Genomic DNA, 20,912 nt, shown 5'->3' with positions numbered 1-20,912 from the left:
AAACTGTAAAAAAAAAAATCTAACACATTCATTGTTTTCTTTTCATATTTGCGTAAATAAATATTTCAAAAACATCTATTAATAAAGAGTTTTGCCAAATTGCAAAATATATAATATTAGTTATTTGAAAAGATATGCGATTAAAAAAAATCTATTGATAAAAAGTTTACGTATTTTTGTATATTTTTATTAGAAGGGGGTGAAAAAAATAAGCATAACATATAGTTAACTATAAAAATAGTTTAACAGTTTTAAAATGTGAATATTTCACATATTGTTATAAAAACATTAAATTCAAATAACATAATAAATACGAATCCAGTGGATGATATTGCCGAAACATTCATTTTCACATCGGCGACGGCGTAATAGATTGCGCAGGTTTAAATAAAGTATAATTATTAGGTGTTTTTTAGGTACATAAAAAAAAACAACGTAACTATTTTTGAAAAAATAAAATTAATTACGGGAACAAATGTACAATACAAGCGAGTGAGCGAGCGAGAGAGAGAGAGAGAGAGAGAGAGAGAGAGAGAGAGAGGGGTAATAAATGTTTGTTGTTTTTTCTTTGGCATCGCAATGGAATGTTTTTCTTCCTTCAACATAAAAAGAAATGTAAAAAGCAAGTGAGAGAGAGATCGAGGGATGGGATAAGAGAGCAGGAGAGACTTAGAAAGAATATATACAGAGAGAGATGGAGAGGGAGATAGAGACAGGAAATACAAACTGGCGTAGATATTGTTGACGCTGTAAAATGTAAGAAAATAAACGCAGACATTTTCTCAGAGTGCAAAAGTAAGTATCATCGCGACGCCATATTTGAATAGTAGATTAGCGTTCCTTTAGCACGCAAATACCGTTAATTCGGAACATAGAAATGGTCAGAGCTCAACCAATGATAATAAGCGGAATTATTCTGGGGAGACCTTATTATTTCTGAATCGGGAAAGGGAAAACTATGTCACGTCTGTGAGTTTATTATCCAGTTACTAAAGGTTCAAGCACAATATATGTATAATGTGTATATTTCCTCCCGGTCTTGACTGGGGGCGGTATGAGGACTTAACATTTAGAGGGAAAAATAGGAACTACTTTCTCTAAAGATGATTGCGATTGTGCCGATGTTGCTCCCAGGATAAAATGTAGAATTTTATTATAAGGACTAAATGTATCTAAAATGTCGTTCTAAAGTAATATAAGATAGTGGCGTATAGTCTAGACATATTAAATTTGTATGTGGCATCTGCTGTTGCAAACGTACAGAATTTTGGTCCGGAGGGGAATTTCTGCAATCAAAATATTATATGTGGAGATAATGAAAATTAAGCTTCACTTTCCCTTTAAAGATTGAATTTCGTTCAAATTACTATAGATATTTACTTTATATATATATAAGCCTGAAGAATCCTAGAGTGGATGAAATGCGGAATATTCAGTGTAGCTTAATCGCCATATATATTTTATAGCTTACTAACTAGCTTTACCTATGTATTGAGCACTGTTGAAGTAAATACTTAAAGTTTATGCATAAATTTATACTTTCGTATATTAATTTTATGTTTTTTTTTTATTACATTTTCACCCCAAACAAGGCACATTGCCACTTTGGTGTAAGGGGCTACTATCAGGGGCAGCAACTACTGGGGCACTATGTTGGGATTTGGGCAGCAAGATGTCGGTTCACGTTACACTTGAACTTCTGCATGTCAGTACAGTTAGAGAAGCAGGAACCTGGAATGGAATGCCAGAGTCTAGCGGTTCTGGAGAAGAAACTACTGGAGTAGAAAGATCTTTTACATCTAGGGATCTCTACTGTGTGGGGGTGGGATTTAGCTGCCTGTTGGGTTTGTCGAGGGTGTATATGTCGTCAAGGCACAAGTGTCTGCAGTTCGTCAGAGCATTCACCATTAAAATACTTGTAGAACAGGCAGAGGGATGCAACGTTTCGTCGATGGGACAGAGGCTGAAGCTTAGATGCCAGTTCAGGACCTATCAGATTGGCGACTCTCTTTTGAACCTTGTCTATGAGCAAGAGACTAGTAGCAGATGCACCAGCCTAAATGTGACAACAATACTCCATACATGGGCGAATGGTGGCCTTATAGAGGTGCAGGATACTTTCAGGTGTCAGTAGTTTTCTAGCACGGTAGAGAGAGCCTACCTTTTTCGCAGCGGCCCTGGCAATGTTATCAATATAATTGTTCCAACTCATGTTTCCCGTGAACGTTAGGCCAAGCAGTTTGAAAGATGTACTCTCAGACAGGGAGTCACTGGCCATTGCTATTGGTGGCAGAGAAGGTTTCTTGTAATTATTGAAGGAAACCAGTTTAGTCTTGGCAGCATTGAATCTGACCATCCATTTATGTCCCCATTCCACTACAGATTGGAGGTCATCCTCTAGTGTTTTTGCCATTTCTTTAGATATGTGTTCATTTGTTTTCCTGTCATGCCTGTTATAGAGTGTAGTGTCATCAGCATATATACCCATCTCAGAGGCAGTTTTGTCGAGGAGGTCATTAATAAATATTAGGAACAATAGAGGTCCAAGGATAGACCCCATGTGAGTAAATGAAGTAGTTATATATATATGTGTGTGTGTGTGTGTGTGTGTGTGTGTGTGTGTGTGTGTGTGTGTGATTATTTACTATAATAATTATAAAATACAGATATTAGTGTTTCATCCTTTCGGGAATCTTCAATGCAGGGTGTCGCGATTAACACCAGTCCAGAGAGAGAGAGAGAGAGAGAGAGAGAGAGAGAGAGAGAGAGAGAGAGAGAGAGAGAGAGAGAGAGAGAGAGCACTGACGGTTCACGGCAAAAAATTTGTTTGTAAACAAACAAGCAAATCGAGCACCGTAAAAGCGGTAAACGGGTGTTTATATAAATAAGTTTTTGATGAGGTCGTTGATGAGCACCGATCCCATGGGCCGGAGGTTAGTATTGCCGACTATCAACTACATGGTTTTAAGTTCAATCCTTGGGTTGGGATTAGTGCTAGTCGAGCCGCACTAATGAGCTGTGATACACCGAACTTGTACTGTATATGGATGACTATATATATACTATAATAATTAAATACCTAAAACACAAGTGTTTAATCCTTTCAGGAATCTTCAGTGCAGGGTGTTACGATTAACACCAGTCGATAGATTCGAACCCAGCAACACAAGCCATCTCTGGCTTGATTAGCAAAGACCGTATCCATTCGGCTACCATTAACCGCATGAAAGAACGTTGAATTTAAACATTGTATTTTAAAATGTTTTTTACTTCAGTCAGAGTGATCTAATCGTTATACGATGATCTTTGCATGATATATATATATATATATATATATATATATATATATATATATATATATATATATATATCAGGGACGGAGATGGCACTAGTGCCACTCGTGCCCGGCTCGACTAATAACTCGGTCAATGTTATTCAAAATGGATTAAAAAATAGATCGTTTGACCAGAGAAATGTAGCCGAGAAGGGAGAAATTATCAAAGTTGGGCGGCCAACTCCTTTATTAGTGAATAAGGTTAGAACTCGTTCGTTCCAATCCAAATGGTTTAATGACATTGACTGGTTATGTGCGAGTAAAACTGAGGAACAACTCTATTGTTGGCCTTGCTTGCTTTTCACGTAAAATCAGGACAATCATGGATTGATACTGGCAAGGTACGTTAGTCAATCTGTGCTATACAATGGAAAGTCACGCAATAGCAACTATGATGGCTTACTTTGGGTCTAAGGACCATGGATTGGGAACTGAAGTTTACAGAGGGCAGAGAGGGCACGAGTAGCAATAATAGGCTACAGTCGCCACTAATATATATATATATATGGGCGTGGCTAAGGAATGAGGATGGAGAGTAGTATCTTTTGATTTCGATTCTAGCGGATGGCACCTAAGTCACATTATATATTTTTTTAGTTTTGATCTTATTCCTATATATTAGGTTCGATATAATAATTTATAAAGACTCGTCTCTATAATAAATACATAATCTGCATGAATTAAAAAATCATACTTAAGTGTATTATACACCGGGCAACGCCGGGCATTGCTAGGCAACGCCGGGTGGCCTGCTAGTAATCTATAAAAATTAATATGAAAACTAGTGGCAGTTTAAATAACAAATATTAAACCAGAGAATTGTATTCCATCCAAATTAATTGAATGACATTTTACAATGACTGCTTGGATCTTCCTTTCACACAAGTAAATTATGTGTTCGTCTCTCTGTCAAGATAATCATTAACAATGATTTATCTTCCAAAATCTTCATATGATGGTTGTCTCCTCATTGTTCAATTATAATAAATAAATATTTGATGAGATGAGTCACAAAATTTGATTAATTGGAGCTGTTTCATCTTTTGCACACGTGATCAGAAAATAGATACAGATTTTTGAAAAATGTTTAGACCAGAAATTGTCTGAGTAATTTCATAGAGACCGCAGAGGTCAATTTTTTTTTTAATTTTGACCCAAATTTTGACCCCTTAACATTTATTTTTGGGGGATCAAATAAAATTAAAAAGTTTGATCCATGTCCAAGTAACCTACATTATCAATTTCAAGTGTTTAGGTCCAAAATTGGCAGAAGAGTTTGGCAGAGTTTTCAAAGGTTAAATCGTTGAACTTTGACCCCTTGGCAGCCAAATTTCTGGCCAAAAACCGATTAAAAAGATTTTCACAAATCTCAATACTCCTTATATCAAATCTCGAGTCTCTAGACTGAAAATTGACAGAGTTATTTGGTAGAGAAATGTATGTACACACACACACACACACACACACACACACACACACACACACACATTTTCACTTTTATAGATATACTAGCATTTCAGCCCGGCGTTTCCCGGGTGTTTGGAGGTGTATGTTGAGCAAAAAGAAAAAAAAGGTAAATTTTTTTAACTTTGACCCCTATTATGACCCCTTAACATTTATTCTTTTGGGCTCAAATCAAGTTATTAAGTTAAATCCATGTCCATGGAACCTATATCTAAAATTTCAAGTGTTTAGACCCAAAATTCTTAGAGAAGTTTGGTAGAGTTCTCAAAGGTCAAATCGTTGAACTTTGACCCCTTAACAACCGAATTTCTGGTTGAAAACCGATCACATTGATTTTCCCAAATCTCAGTACCCTGTATATCAAACTTCGAGTTTGTAGACTAAAAATTGACAGAGTTATTGTTTGGGGAAATGTACACAGAAACACACACAACAACATTCATTTTTATAGATAGATAGATAGATAGATAGATAGATTTGGCAAATAAAAGTAGTGTTTTTCTGTCACTTTTCTTAAACACATACTTATGCATATATAAGACAAGACTAAGAAAGAAGCAACTTTATTAGAAATTAGTGTCCCCAATGATACAGGGTTAAACAGAACTAAGGGAGAAAAGCTAACAAAATACAAAAGGTCTTATGTACACCATGAAAAAAGATCTCCATCCTTCCAGTAATTATAGGAACAACTTGACGCATAAAAAGCAATTTTAAAACTACCTGGCAAATATAATCGGTGAATCAAACAATTGCACTCGAAGGAACGAGAAGGAGAATGAAGCAACTTTAGTAGAAGTTAGTGTCTCGAATGATACAAAGCTAAGTTTGAAAAAGATAACAAAATACCAAGGTCGTGTGTATATGTAAGACCAACTAAACTCATGAAAAAAATATCAAAAACTACCTGACAAATATACTCGGTGAATCAAGTGCAAGAGAGATTGAAACAATGGCACTTGAAGGAACAGTTTAAATCTTAAAACAACTTCTGGGTTGGAATTTATGAGATAACGGGCGAATGTCTTGAATCTGGTAGTATGCCCCATCCCTAGCTTAAATAAAGTGATAAGAAAAAAAAAAAAAAAAAAAAACCGAACTTAAATGCCTAATGGAGAGAACTAGAATACCTACTAGACACTATCCTCAAGTGTCTAAAGTCTCTCGGTACAGGGGTTCATCAGCACAACCTGGTATGAGGATACTTCCCCCTACAAGTAAACCATGACTTAATATTCAAAATCACATATTACGTGTGGCCCAAATAAGATCTCAGTATGGCCTAACTCCAACTGGCTCATATGAAAAACGGTGCACTTTCTCTAAGTGACGTTGCCTATAGAACAACACTAAGCTAGACACTCCACCAGACTAGATGAATTCTTGTCCTTGAATCCAGTAAGACTAAGAGATCAAAAGAAAAATATACTATAATGTAGTTAACTGGTCAATAACTGAGAGGGAAATTAATCTACCGTGGGTTGAAATTATGCAAAATGATTGTCGAAATTAGTAACATATAAATAATAATTATGCAAAATGATGAAATGTGAGTTAATGGATTGATGTGTGTTTAATGAAATAATCCTTCAAGACAATATATCAAAGTTATTATTTGAGTAAGGGGTGGGGCAACGATAATGTGGGTTAAAATTATGACAAATGAATGTCAAAATTAGTAACATATCCAAAAATTATGACTCTGGATTGAATGAGATGTGTGGAAATATATTCTAGCAGAAGACCTGGTGTCGCCCGAGATTGAATGAGATATGTGGAAATATATACTAGTGAAAGGGCGGGCCTTGCTCGAAATTGAATCAGATGTGTGGTAAGACCCGGCGGCGCCAGGGATTGAATTAGATATAGCAGATCCTGGCATCCCCGAGATTGGATGAGATGTGTGGAAATATATACTAGAAGAAGACCTGGCATCACCTGGGATTGAATGACATGTATGGAAATATATACTGTTTTTCTGTCAATAGAATTGGTTGATTGGTTATTACACTTTACCTTCACAGTAATTTACATAAAAAGCTGAGTCAAAAAATTACATTGTGATTAGGCATATGGTGCAGATGTTATTGAAAAGACATGAATATTATATATATTTTATCTTAAAGCACTTTCTATCTCTCATATTATTCACTGTCGAATGTCTTTGTTAAATTCTGTCTTTACCTGAATGTGAAAATAAGCACACTGTAATATATACCATAAATGATGTCCTTTTTTTATTTGGTCTCTGAGCTTTTTTTTCTTTTTGTTCAGTTTATAAAGGGTCTAAAATATGTTGTTAAGGACACTTCCCAAGTTTTTATTCCTTTTATTAGGTTTCTATTATATAATTTTGTTTCCAGGAGTTTTCTTGTTTTCTTCTGAGAAATTCATTTTTTTTTTCACTATCTCTTTTCCATAATTAACCATCTGATTTGCTGCATTCAGTTATTATTTACTTTATTATTTCGTTTCCTTGTTCACAGAGTCTACACTGTCTTTTTATGGGTCTTAACTAGTTTGGCTTTTATGTTGTTTGTTCTGATTGTGTTGTTTTAAATGGCCCTAATTAAAATTCAAGTGCTCGTTTTTAGCTTATTGCATCGGGTAGCTTCATGCCTTGTGTGGAGCGATTTTCATAAACTAAAAACTACATATACCTTTCGAAATGCTGTTCACCACAATGCTTAGTCGTGGTCTCCGTGGACATCTGCAGAAAGTTTATCTTCGTCACTTTCATCTTGTCATGTGTTGAGACTGTGCGACACAGACACAGACACAGACACAGACACACACACACACACACACACACACACACACACACACACACACACACACAGGGGGTTCACAGTTTAAAGTAACCAGCCGATGAGTGCAGATCTCTCAAAACTGACGTCGCCAGAGGTGAATAGGTCAAGTAGTTGACCTTACAGCTGCCGGGGTTAAACCCCTACAAGTTAATATAAACAAATGAGAAGAGAGTCAAAGGGCGACAGTGGGCCATGAGTCACGTTGCTGCACTGTGCCGCTGTGTTGTGTCGCTGAAATCTGCCTACCTGCTGCTCTCCGCACCGGTCTACTGGCTGAAGTGTGCAACACAGAGCAAGAAATTGAGATTGTCGGACTAACTTCCTCATCTTACTTTTTATAGTTACAACATTTCGGCCGTTTTGCCCTCCGGCCTTCATCAGGTGTGTTGTATCGAACTGGGGAACCGTTTGTTAGGAGTCTCGAACCCAACCCTTTATTATTATTACGGGGGTTCCGTGTTCAGACTCTAGCTAGGCTCTGGGACCTAGTTGCTGATTTTCTGTTTTGAATGTTACTTTTCACTGCCTTCGTTGAGGATTGAACTCAGTACCTTTGGGTAACTGTAAACTTTGCCCAGTTCGATACAAAACACCTGATGAAGGCCGGAGGGCAAAATGGCCGAAACGTTGTGACTATAACAATCAAGATGAGGAAGTCAGTCTGACAATCTCAATAAATGTAAACACCTCATCTCAAAAATGCAGACAATTACTACAGAGCAAGAAACACGCAAGTGTTTTATATTTTTCTAACAAACGATTTTTTTGTTGCAAGTTCTTTTCTCGGCTGAAGAAAAACTGTTATTTGTACAACCCGGCTACATCACAGTCTCAACAGATGAAAGACAGCATTCTCTGCCCTTTTCTTCTGCTAGCTAGGACAGGTTGCCAGAAGTAGTCGGGATGCTTATTATATCTCGGTTTAAAGCCGTCTTGGAAAGATATCACTTCAAATTCAAAAACCATCCAACATACGCTACTTCTTAAAGAACGCTCGTGTATCTTCTTCTCTTCCTCTTCACACTTTGCTTTTACACTTTGCTGATCGCCAGGTTGTTCACCTTGGAGCATGTTTTTAGCAGTGGTAATCAGCCTCTCTGCATTTTAAGTTACATTCTTTTCTAACCCTTTTATCACATCGATCCTGGATATGACCTTAAACTCTATCCGATGGTGAGGCCCAGCTTGCGGGCTTTGGGGAGTGTGGAGCCACCCTTTAATTGCCATTGCTCCCAGGTTCATAAATCCCCTTTTTCAAGTAAACCCCTTCCATAGTTGATACATTTAATTAAATAAGACTCTTCTTTCAATTCACTTATGCTCTCCGAGAGTTAAATAACGCATATTGTACACATATAATAAAACCACCATGACAGATATGCTACACACTTACCTTCATTATATAATAAAAGCTATACTCCTCCTATATCACAGAGATCAATTTAGTTCTCCCACCTCAAACAGTCTCAATATTTTATCTCTCACTGCACAATTATTTTGCTCCTAATGAAACTATGGTCCTGGATATGACCTTAAACTCTATCCGATGGAGAGGCCCCAGCTTGCAGGCTTTGGGAAGTGTGGATTCACCCTTTAATTGCCATTGCTCCAAGGTCTAATCTTACCCTGAGTGGTAGTACATGTTAGGGTCCCAACAATGGGTTAAATAGAAACCGACTTGTAAAAAACAAATATATTCTATTAAAAAAATATTCTTCAAAGTCTTTGGATTCTGCATTAAATAACCTGGAAAGGGTTGATATGCCATAAAACAACCAACCAACCAACCAACCAACCAACCAACCAACCAACCAACCTAATGTAACTATCGATAGACGTCGCATCTCTATTATGTTACCTAGCATCTTCTCTTCTCTTCTGATGAGAAGCATGAGGCTTCGAAATACCATGGTATAAAGAATTTCCCTACACCCAACCAACCTTTTATCACATCGTCTATGCAATATTCAACATTAACCAGTCCATCTCTGTTATATTCCTAAATACTTAGGAAATAAAGACAAACGTGAGTTACACCGAGTGGTATGTGTAATGGGGTTTATTTATAATACAGAAACGTAAGGCTGCTCGCCTAAGGTAAATAGAAGTACATAGTAACAAGTATGGGGAAGAAAGTCTGATAATCAACACGTAAGACTATCCGTCTTACTGCGACTGCTTGTCTGCCGCTGTCTGCCGCTGTCTGCCAAACAGTCCAATATATATATACAGTTTGTAACCGGTGTATAGCCAGTTATGTTCCTTCACAACACCTCCCCCTGAAGCTGAAATCTTCCTGATTTTAGCTTAAATACCTCTTCCTTTTAGGGTCAGGGCTTAATCTCCTGGTAACTTTTCTCTTTCTTGCGCTTTTCCTTCTGGTCAGCGTTACCCGGGGTAAAGGTTTCTGTCCAGCCCGTATGGTCGGTTCAGGCGAAATATTCATTGTTTGCGGTACACACGCTGGTTTTGGTATATCAAAAATATCGCACAATGTTTCCATTGGTGTCTCTTCCACATTTGGAGACAGTCTGGGACGTATTTGATTTCTGTGTCTTTTGCAGACAAAACTTAATCCTTGGATGGTATAGACCATGCTCCCAATCCTTTTTTTGATAATACCTTCAACCCACTGATTTCGTCCATTTTGAAAATTTTTGAAATATACATTTTCACCTGGGGAGAAGCACTTGGTATTAAGGTTTTCTTTTTTGAAAACTTTCTTTTTCTCTGGTAGCAGCCTATCGAAGACAGATCTTATCTTTCTTGCAAACATTAGCTCAGCCGGGGAAGAATTGACATTATTATTAGGATTTGGTGTCACCCTGTAAATTGCTAAAAATGTTTGAATACATTGTTCGTCTGTGTCCGTAGTAAGATTTTTCTTAAGTGCCCTTTTAAACGTATCTACAAATTTTTCGGCCAACCCATTCGATCGTGGATGGTACACAGGTGTTGTCATATGTAGAATATTTAGTGAGTCACAGAATTCTTTGAATTCATGAGCAGTAAATGCTGTTCCATTATCGCTCACTAAGGTTTTTGGCACTCCAAAACGGCTAAAAATTTCATTAAGCGCACTCACAGTGTTTTTTGCTGTTGGATGTCTAAACTTAAATATTTCTGGCCATTTTGAAAAAGAATCTACAATAATCAAGTAAAAATAACCATTTATAGGTCCCGCATAATCAATATGCAGACGTGACCAGGGTAGGTCCGTCTTTGGCCATGGCGTCGTTTTTACTGGAGGATCTCGAGCTGCTAATTGACATCCTCTGCATGTCTTGACACATTTTTCAACTTCCTTGTCCATACCAGGCCAGTACACATATCCTCTCATAAGGGATTTCATTCTCGAAATGCCCGGATGACCTGTATGAAATTCCTTCAGAATTTTCCTCTGTAACGTTAGTGGAATTACGATCCTCTCACCATACATGAGCACATCTTCACAGATGGAAAAAGGCGTTGTTTGATCTACCTTTTTATTTTTTTTTATCCATCCCAATCGATTTTTCATTTTCTTAATGAAAATGTCATTTACTGCCTCTTTTTTTATTTTTTCGAAAGTTACCGGAAGTTCACATATCATATTACACATTGAACTTGTACATTCACTTTCGTCTTTAAGCGCAGCAATTACCGTTTCTTCGAAACTTTCGCTTCTTTTAGGGATCAACCGTGATAATGCATCTGCGTGTCCTAACTTTTTTGAGGATACATGTTCCATCTTAAACTGATAGTTTAAGAGGGTTACAGCCCATCGCTGTAATCGATTCGCAGTATGTGTGGGAATGCCTTTCTTTGATCCAAATATGGTAAGTAGGGGTTTATGGTCGGTTTGCAAAATAAAAGATCGTCCATGGAGAAATCGATTGTACTTTGTAATTCCAAATATTATCGACAGCGCCTCTTTTTCAATTTGGCTGTAATTTTTCTCCGCTGCAACCAACGTTCTTGAAGCATGGGCGATAGCTTTTGTCCTACCATCCTCATACTTGTGAAGTAATACAGCGCCAACACCGTAATCACTGGCGTCCGTTGCTAGTATTAGTTCCTTTTCTGGATTGAAATGTGCCAATGCTAAGTCTGACAGTAGACATCTTTTGATATTTTGGAAAGCAGATTCACATTCCTTATTCCAGTTCCATTTAACACCCTTTTTCAGTAACTCGTTAAGAGGAGCTCTTAAATTATGTATGTTAGGGATGTAAATTGCATAGTATTGAACTAATCCCAAAAACGATTTTAATTTTGTCACTGAATCTGGAGCAGGCATCTTTTCAATTGCTTCAGTCCTTTGTGGATCCGGTCTTCGACCCTCTTTGTCGATTATTTGACCTAGATATTTAATTTTTTTCATAAAAAAATCGCATTTTTCTGGGCTCAATTTAAAACCAAATTCCTGTATTCTTTTGAATACTTCTTTTACATGCTTCTTATGATCTTGCAAATTTTCACTTTTAATTAGGATATCGTCAAGGTAGGCCATTGAAAATTCCAACCCTGCCAGCATCGTGTCCATAATTTGCTGGAAAATAGCAGGAGCAACCTTTAATCCAAAAGGAAGCCTCTTTAGCTTAAAAATGCCCTTATGAGTATTTATGCCTAAGTATTTGGAGCATTCATCGCTGATCTTAATTTGCAAGTAAGCATCTGAGAGGTCTATCTTAGAAAAAATTTTTCCTCCGTTAAGCTTAGAGAACAGATCTTCTGCGGACGGAAGGGGATAATTATGGTCCAATAGACAGTCATTTAAACCCGTTGAAAAATCTCCACAGACCCTTATTCTGTTATTTTTTTTCTTTACATACACGGTTGGACTTGCCCAATCTGTGTGGTTAACTTTTTCAATGACTTCCAGTTGTTGAAGTCTATCCAACTCTTTTTCGATTGCGTCCATCGCTGAAAAAGGCACATTCCTTTTAGGTTTGAATACTGGAGTGGCATTTTTCTTTAATTCAAATTTTGCCTCTGTCTTAATACAGAGTCCTAGTCCTTCGGCAAAAACATTGGGAAATTCAGTTTTCAAATCCTTCAGGAAGTCTTCCCTTTGGTTTGCTTTTTCTGCAGTTAAAACGTTACAAAACGAATTTATGGGTTTCTCCCATAAATTAAACAGGACAATCCAATCTACCCCAAACAGGCATGTATTCTTTCCTGGTACGACGTACACTTTGGATTTATGAGTCTGGTTAGCGAATGTCACTTTGCATTTTAATTCTCCCTTGAACTCTAATCTTTTGCCGCACACACTTCTCGCCGTCTTTCTGGTTTTCGTTAATTCAGGTCGACCTATCCTTTTCCATATATCTTCATTTATAATACTAATATCTGCACCGCTATCCAGAAGCAACGTAACCAGATGTCCATTTATCCGAACATCAACATATTTCCGTCTTTCGCAGCTTTTTTCTTTATTCATGCGAAGCGTATTTACATTATCGGTCCCTTGTCTTTTCTTCTGGGCACAGTATGTTCCCTTGTGACCTCTGAGACCACATTCATAACATATTTTGTTCCTAAACCAGCAGGTCTTATTGTTGTGTCTTAAACTACCACAACATTTACACTTTAGCTTTGGGTCTTTGTATCCTTTAAGGATCCTGTGTTCTTGGAACCTGGACTTTCTTGTGGTCCCTTGCCTTTTTACTTGCTGCACCTTAAAAATATTTTTCTCTTCAATGCGAGTGTTGTCTTTCTTTATGTTAATCAGACGTTGACACTCTTCAGTGACTTTTTGCAATGTTATGTTAGGATCCGTCTCCATAATTGTTAGGATCCGTGAACGTATATCTTTGTCCCTTGGTGCTGTGAGACCTTGTACAAAGATTAAACATTTAAATTGGTCTGCGGAAATTTCATTCAATTTAAATGATTCGCATAAACAGTTCACAGTGCAAGCATATTCTAGATAGTCTTCAGCTTCTGCCTTCTGAATGTTCAAACATTTGTATCTAGAGTGAAATAGGCTATCCCTTTTATCAAATATTTTCGACAAGGTACTAATTGTTTCCTCGAACGAAACCTCCTCCGGTTTTTTTGGTAGAATTAGATTTGCATACTTGGTGTTTTCATCAGTACCCAGTTTTTGTAGTAGCAGGGTAACTTTTTCCTCATCGGTCCAGTCTAAACATCTTTTCGTAAAAATTGTTTCGTATCTTCTGTAGTATGCAGGGAAAGTAACACCAGTATCCGGGGAGTAACGAAATTCCGTTAGTGAATTTGAAATACCCTCGGCAGAAAAATTAGTCTTCTTCCCGGTCGACGTTAGAATTAGCTTTTCTAAATTCTTTTGCTGTGTCGACATTTGTCGTTGTAGTATGTTTGTTTGTTCTTGTTGTGCCTCTAAAGTTTTTTGTGTTCTTTCTTGTTGTTGTTGCAGCTGTTGCTGTAGCTGTTGTTGTTGAATTTGTTGTTGTTGTTGTTGTTGCGCTAAAAATTGTTGAGTCATTTTTGTCTGTTCCTGGATGCTAAGGGCTAGAGCCTTAGTTAACTCTGCTAATTGTTCCATGTTAGCTTCTAGTACAAAAATGTCTTTTCGAATTCTACACAATAATTCCAAAGAAAAATCGTAATTTTACGTATATCGTAAATTAGTAGCAATATGCAGACACAACACGTTTCAACAAAGTTCATCCATAGTAATTCAACAGGCTTTGTAAAATAATTCTTTTTTTTTTTTTTTTTTTTTTTTTCAACAACGTAAGTTCATACACAAAATATTTCTTACTTCCCACGACAAATAGTTCCAATTATTTATATAAAGGCAATAACAAACAATTAATTTTCCAAAAAAAAAAAAATATATGGCTGCCGTTCCCACGTGGCATAACATGGTACAATAGTCGTTGTATTTATATTTTTTCTTTCGAAACTCGTAATCCTTTAGTGTAGTTTCGAATTCAACTTGCGACCATTTTTTTTTTTTTTTTTTTTTTTTTACTTGTCAAAATAAATATAAATTCCACTTTACCTTGAACATGTTTCTATAATTTCTTGTGAGTTCTTTACGAAGAAAAATCCGTACTTTTCGCTACTTTAGGTAGGAAAAATTTTTAAATTCATTGACGCACGTGGTCAAAAATCCTTGTGTAGTTTGTTTTTTTCGTAAAACAAAAAATCCTTGCATTGTACACAGTCCTTGGTACGGTAATTTATCTCTGTTAAGAGAAAGAACATCCTTTCGTCGCCATTGTTATATTCCTAAATACTTAGGAAATAAAGACAAACGTGAGTTACACCGAGTGGTATGTGTAATGGGGTTTATTTATAATACAGAAACGTAAGGCTGCTCGCCGAAGGTAAATAGAAGTACATAGTAACAAGTATGGGGAAGAAAGTCTGATAATCAACACGTAAGACTATCCGTCTTACTGCGACTGCTTGTCTGCCGCTGTCTGCCGCTGTCTGCCAAACAGTCCAATATATATATACAGTTTGTAACCGGTGTATAGCCAGTTATGTTCCTTCACAACAATCTCCATCTTCTTTTCTTTTGTGTACAGGTATTCAATGTCATTATTCCTCTGCGGGGCATTCTACACGGTCATTAGTTTTCTGTTTCTTTAATTTATACATAAAGCCTTGACCAAAATTATGGAGCACCAATGAAAAATCGAAATTATGATTCAATCTTACATATTTAAAAGTTAAGAATAGTGGAGTAACCATTAATAAATCTATTTTAACAACAATCAATAGTTGGCATATCCTGATTTGGACTTTATAATAGCTTTTATCCGTTTGTGCATATTATTCCACTCTTCATGAAGTTTGGCCTCTAATTTTTTTGGGGATGACATTTATGAATTCTCACTTTTTTCCCTAGATGGGGCAACAACGTTTCAATGGGATTTAGTTCTGGGGATTGAGGAGGCCACTTCATCACTTTTTTCTCTTTTCTTTATTGAAACTTTTGACATATGGCATGGGGCATCGTCTTGTTGAAAGATTACATCACTTGAAATGTTATTATTAAAAAATTTAGCCAAAGAGGTTTGATAAAACCTGGTCCAGCATGTTAGTATAAATTGTGAAGTTCATTCTGCCCTCACATAAGTACAACAGTTCAGCGCCTGAAGAAGCCATGTAGCCCTAAACTATTACACTTCTTCTGCCAAATTTGACAGCTCGAACCACACAATCAGGATGAAATGCCTTTCCATCCTACAGTGAACACAAACTGCTCCAGGGGCGCCAAAAATCTGATGAAAAAAAAAAAAAAAAAGAATTTGTTACAATTTTTGAATAGATGTTATGGATGTGTATTCACAAAAATGTCAATTCCTGGAACATTTCCTCTTCTTGACAATTTCTACCATATTTTTTTTTCATGAGCATCAGGTCCATTCCTTTGACTATAGGCATTCAAACTGTATTAACACTATCACCGCCCCTAACAGGCAAGCCTTTTGCAAAATTGGAAAAGAAATTGCCTTGTCAATCTGATTAAGTCGTTTATGGTGGCTTTTTGTTAATGTCCCAAGCATTTCAATTACAATGAAAATCACCTTGACTTTCTTGCAGTTCGAGGTGTTGGTATTGTATTATAACTATTGTTTCGTAGTAATTATTATTAGTAGTAGTAGTATTATTGGTTCATAAGGAGCTTTCACACAGGTTATAAGGGATTTCTCCTTGAGAACAACCTTTGGGGTTCCTAAGAAGCTGAGTGACAATAAGTTTCCTCAGATTTCCAATACTCTCCACCTCTTTCGATAACATTTGCAAATGAATGTGCATTATCGCAATAGCTACTTACCATTGATTTCTCCACTGGAGTTTGAGTGGCAATAAGCCTCCTCAAGGTACCAGTTCTCTTGACATTTGCCCAGCAGACGTCTGGTCAGCGCTCTCTCCGAAGTCTTTCCATCCTCTTTGAGCCTTCTCGACTATTTTTCATCAGTCTTTGGAGGGGGGGATGATTGGGTAATGGGAAAGGGGATGGAGAACTTATAGATATGCAGCTTTAATGTTCTTGGCTCCATGTGACGTTTCGTGATTAGTCTCTCCAGTAGCTCGTCTGGCCCGTGCGGGTGGCTCATCTGTATTAGTCTCCGCATTCTAGGGTTTTCCTTAATATTATTGTTATTCATTGTATCTTTGCAGCCATTCCTCTTATTCCAATTTCTCCCATTCTTTTTTTTTTTTTTTTTTTTAAGTTTTTCAGAATTGTTCCTAGTGCTCCTACTATTATAGGTACTATCTTGATTTTTTTTATCATTTATATCCCTTTCAGTTCTCTGGCTAGCTCTGTGTCCACTCTATCTGGTTATTTTATTTGTACATTATGGAAGTTGACTTCTTCTTCTTGCAATATATGGTCAAAGTCTCAGTGTCAAGATGGAAGATTTTCATCCAATGTTGAATACGTTTTAATGATTTGTCAGTTACAAATGTTGTTGTATAAATAGAAATGTGTTTCTTGATCCTGCTTTCATTGTTCACGGGGGGGGGGAGTTGTCGGGGAATCAAACTGATTTGGCACAAAACGGAGATTATGGGGAAGTTACAGGGTTGGGCGTCGATTGAGATGTATGAAAAGAATTGATCAAGCAAGAGTAGGTCACTTCCTTAAACTGTCAGAAGTTAGTTGTTGCATTTGATGATTTTATCTTCCAGCTTTTGGGAAGCCTTATCTATATTAAGTTAGGCATGTTTATACGCAAGAGGAGTTCAATAAATAATGCCCATGACCCACTTCTAGTTTTTCGATCTAACTGATATTTTGCACGTGCAATGATTTATATCTCTTATAGGTCATGTGACAAATTCCAGTTCTGAACTAATTGTGCTTTCTGATTTACATGTGTTTGTACTGAGTCAGGTGTGGTTTAGTGTTGCACAGTGATCAGGTTTTTGTATTTGAAAGGACGCACAGGAAAGAGGAGTCAGAGTTTTCCAAAGATTAATTACACAAGATATAACCTGGGTCTATCACTATGATCCAAAGACCAAAGCCGAGTCAATGCAGTAGCACCAACTTTAAAGAAGGCAAAATTAGAGCTCTTCCCTGGCAGCGTCATGCTCACATTTTTTTTGGGGACTAGGACAGAATAGTGATGATAGATTTCCTGGGTCCACGATTATATGATTCTTATATGATGCTTCACTTTAAAGAAAATTATCGAAATCAAGAGGTGGGGCAAGATCAACAAAGCCATCCTCCTCCCGCAAGACAACACTTCAGTCCACAATGTGCATATCATAAAATCAGAAGCACTGGCATGTTTTTTTTGTTTTTTAATTACATTTTCACCCCAAACAAGGCACATTGCCACTTTGATGTAGGGAGCTACTATTAGGGACACAGGCTACAGGGGTACTAGGTGGGGATTTGGACGCAAAATGTCGGTTCACATTACACTTGAACTTCTGCATGTCAGTACAGTTGGGAAAGCAGTAACTTGGCAGGGAGTTTCAAAGTCTAGCGGTTCTGGGGAAGAAACTACTGGAGTAGAAGGCTCTCTTACATCTAGGGATCTCTACTGTGAGGGGTGGGATTGTACTGCTTGTCGGGTTTGTCGGGGGTATTTACGTAGAGGGGGTACAAGTGCTTGCAGCTCGTTGGAACATACACTGTTGAAGTACTTGTAGAACAGGCAGAGGGATGCTACATTGCGTTAATGGGACAGAGGCTGAAGCTTGTTTGATAGTTCAGGACCTATTAGGTTGGCGACTCTCTTTTGAACCTTGTCTAGGAGTGAGAGACAAGTAGCAGATGCACCAGCTCAAATATGACAACAATACTCCATACATGGATGAATGGTGGCCTTATAGAGGTACAGGACACTTTCAGGGGTCAGTAGCTTTCTAGCACGGTAGAGAGAACCTACCTTTTTCGCAACGGTCCTGGCAATGCTCTCAATGTAATTGTTCCAGCTCATATTTCCTGTGAACGTTAGGCCGGGGAGTTTAAAAGATGTGCTGTCAGATAAAGAGTCTTTGGCCATTGCTATTGGTGATAGAGAAGGTTTCTTGTAGTTATTGAAGGAAACAAGTTTAGTCTTGGGAGCACTGAATGTGACCATCAATTTTTGTCCCCATTCCACTACAGATTGGAGGTCATCCTCTTGTGTTTCTGCCATTTCTTTATATATGCGTTCATTTGCTTTCCTGCCGTGTCTGTTATAGAGTGTGTTGTCATCAGCATATATACCCATCTCACAGACAATTTTGTCAGGGAGGTCATTTATGAATATTAGGAATAATAGAGGTTCAAGGATAGACTCCTGAGGCACTCCCGCATTTATATCATATTGTTTAGATGTACGGCCATCGAGGACAACCTGGATTTTTCTTTTATCTAACTATGAAATCATTTCCTATATCCCCTACTCTTTTGACCTTGCACCCTTTGACTTTTACTTTTAACCAGCCATAAAGTTGTTTCGGAATAAAGGCATTTCCCAGATGATGCAACCTTAATTTTTGAAGTCATGCTGTTGTCTGAGGATCAACTTGGGTTGTTCTACAAAAACGGTCTCCAGAGTTGCATTAAACGATAGAAGAAATTGGTAGTTCTGATTAGATGCTCTGTAGAAAAAGATTAATAACTGTGACAAGTTTCGTTGCTCTACTACTATGAGGAGTGTGCCATTGTGTTGTTAAACGTCCCTCATATTTATATATCTACTAGCAGGCTGCCCGACATTGCCAGGTCATAAAAGACGCTTAAATATGATATTTTGATTTGTTTTTTTATTATTATATTATATTGGGCCAATATATAGTAATGATTTAAAAACTTAAAAAAAAAAAAAAGACTCGTGCGCAACGACCAAGAATCAAAACCAAAACGTTTAGCTTACGATTTACCCCCCTCTCCCTACATACATGCGACGGCATTACGAATATGCATGCATAACGTAATAGCTATGGGTTCATGTTTCAATTTTTAGCTTTGCAGTAAACATGTCTTCATAGTACAGTTATTAACGTCAAAAGAAAAACTTTTTAAATCATTACTATATATTCGGATCAATATAATATGATAATAGATACAAAATCTGCATTAATCAAAATATCATATTTAAGCGTATCTTACGACCGGGCAATGCCAGGCGGTCTGCTACATAAAAAACTGTCACCATTTGCATAAGTATGAGTATTACAAATACATTAGAAATATCCATAAAGATAACGACCTTTGCTTTCCATAGCTTGATTCCATCTGTCAACGAGCTTATAAATGCCTTGGTTGTATAATTGTTTAGGTTTTTTATTTAATTTTTACAAAGAGGTCACCATATGTCAATAGCGTAGTAATCGTTAGTAGTGGAAATTTGGTATGATTAGATTATTTAAGATGACAGTTCAATAAGAGCTTGTTTATGTTAGACTTGAAGACAACCATATTGTAGCCAACTGAAAAGTAGACCAGCGAAACAGAGTTCCACTGGCGAGCAGTTCTAGAAAAGAAGCTTTGTTCATGGAATCCACATTTAGGTTTAGGCGCCGATAGAGGGTGGAGGAAATTTTTTTGTGAAAGATTAGCAAGGAGGGGAGGGGGAATGAAAATAACCATAGAGCAGAGACAAGCTCACAACATCTCTTCTGTGGGGAAAGAGGTTGTAGAGAAAAGAAACGGGCATCACTTACTAGATTACGAAGTCGGTTTTGAAATCTGTCAAGGTAAAATAGGTGCATCGAGGAACTCCTGCCCAGATGAAGCAACAGTACACCATCCTAGGACCTACTTGACTCTTATACAGGTAGATTTTGATGTGAAATATGAATCTAACTCCTATTCAATCTCCTCTCGTGATGTTTACCCAAGGCCATTTAAATAGTTTTGTAATGATCAAAGTAAGTGATAATCTGAGGGAGTCAAGTTAGGAGAATATGTAGGATGAGGCATAATTTCCTAACCAAATTCTCCTAGATCTTTGGTTAGTAGTACTGTGTAATGATGAGCATTATCATGATGGAAGATGAATCCCTTTCTGTTAACTAAAGAATGTCGTTTACAGATCAACATGGGTGAGAATGTTACAGAAAAAAATATGAATAATGCTTTAATAATCCGAAAGAAAATACTTATAAATTAATCATAGCGATATGTTTAAGTAATAACAATATGTATAAAATAAATTACAATGGTTTGAAATAACCCTTTCAAAAACTTTAATACCTGAGAGCCTCTCATGAGCCAAATCAGACTCTGTGATCTTGCTCTACTGATTGGAGATAAATAGGAAACTAAAAAAAAACTGAAAAAAAAAACTGTAAAAAAAAAAACTGAACAAAAAACAAACAAAAAAAAAACTGAAAAAAAACAAACAAAAAAAACTGAAAAAAAC

Source organism: Euprymna scolopes, chromosome 8, assembly GCF_053919585.1.
Source record: "Euprymna scolopes isolate OS-2025 chromosome 8, ASM5391958v1, whole genome shotgun sequence".
Taxonomy (NCBI): Eukaryota; Metazoa; Mollusca; class Cephalopoda; order Sepiida; family Sepiolidae; genus Euprymna; species Euprymna scolopes.
Note: the sequence above shows the minus strand (reverse complement) of the source record.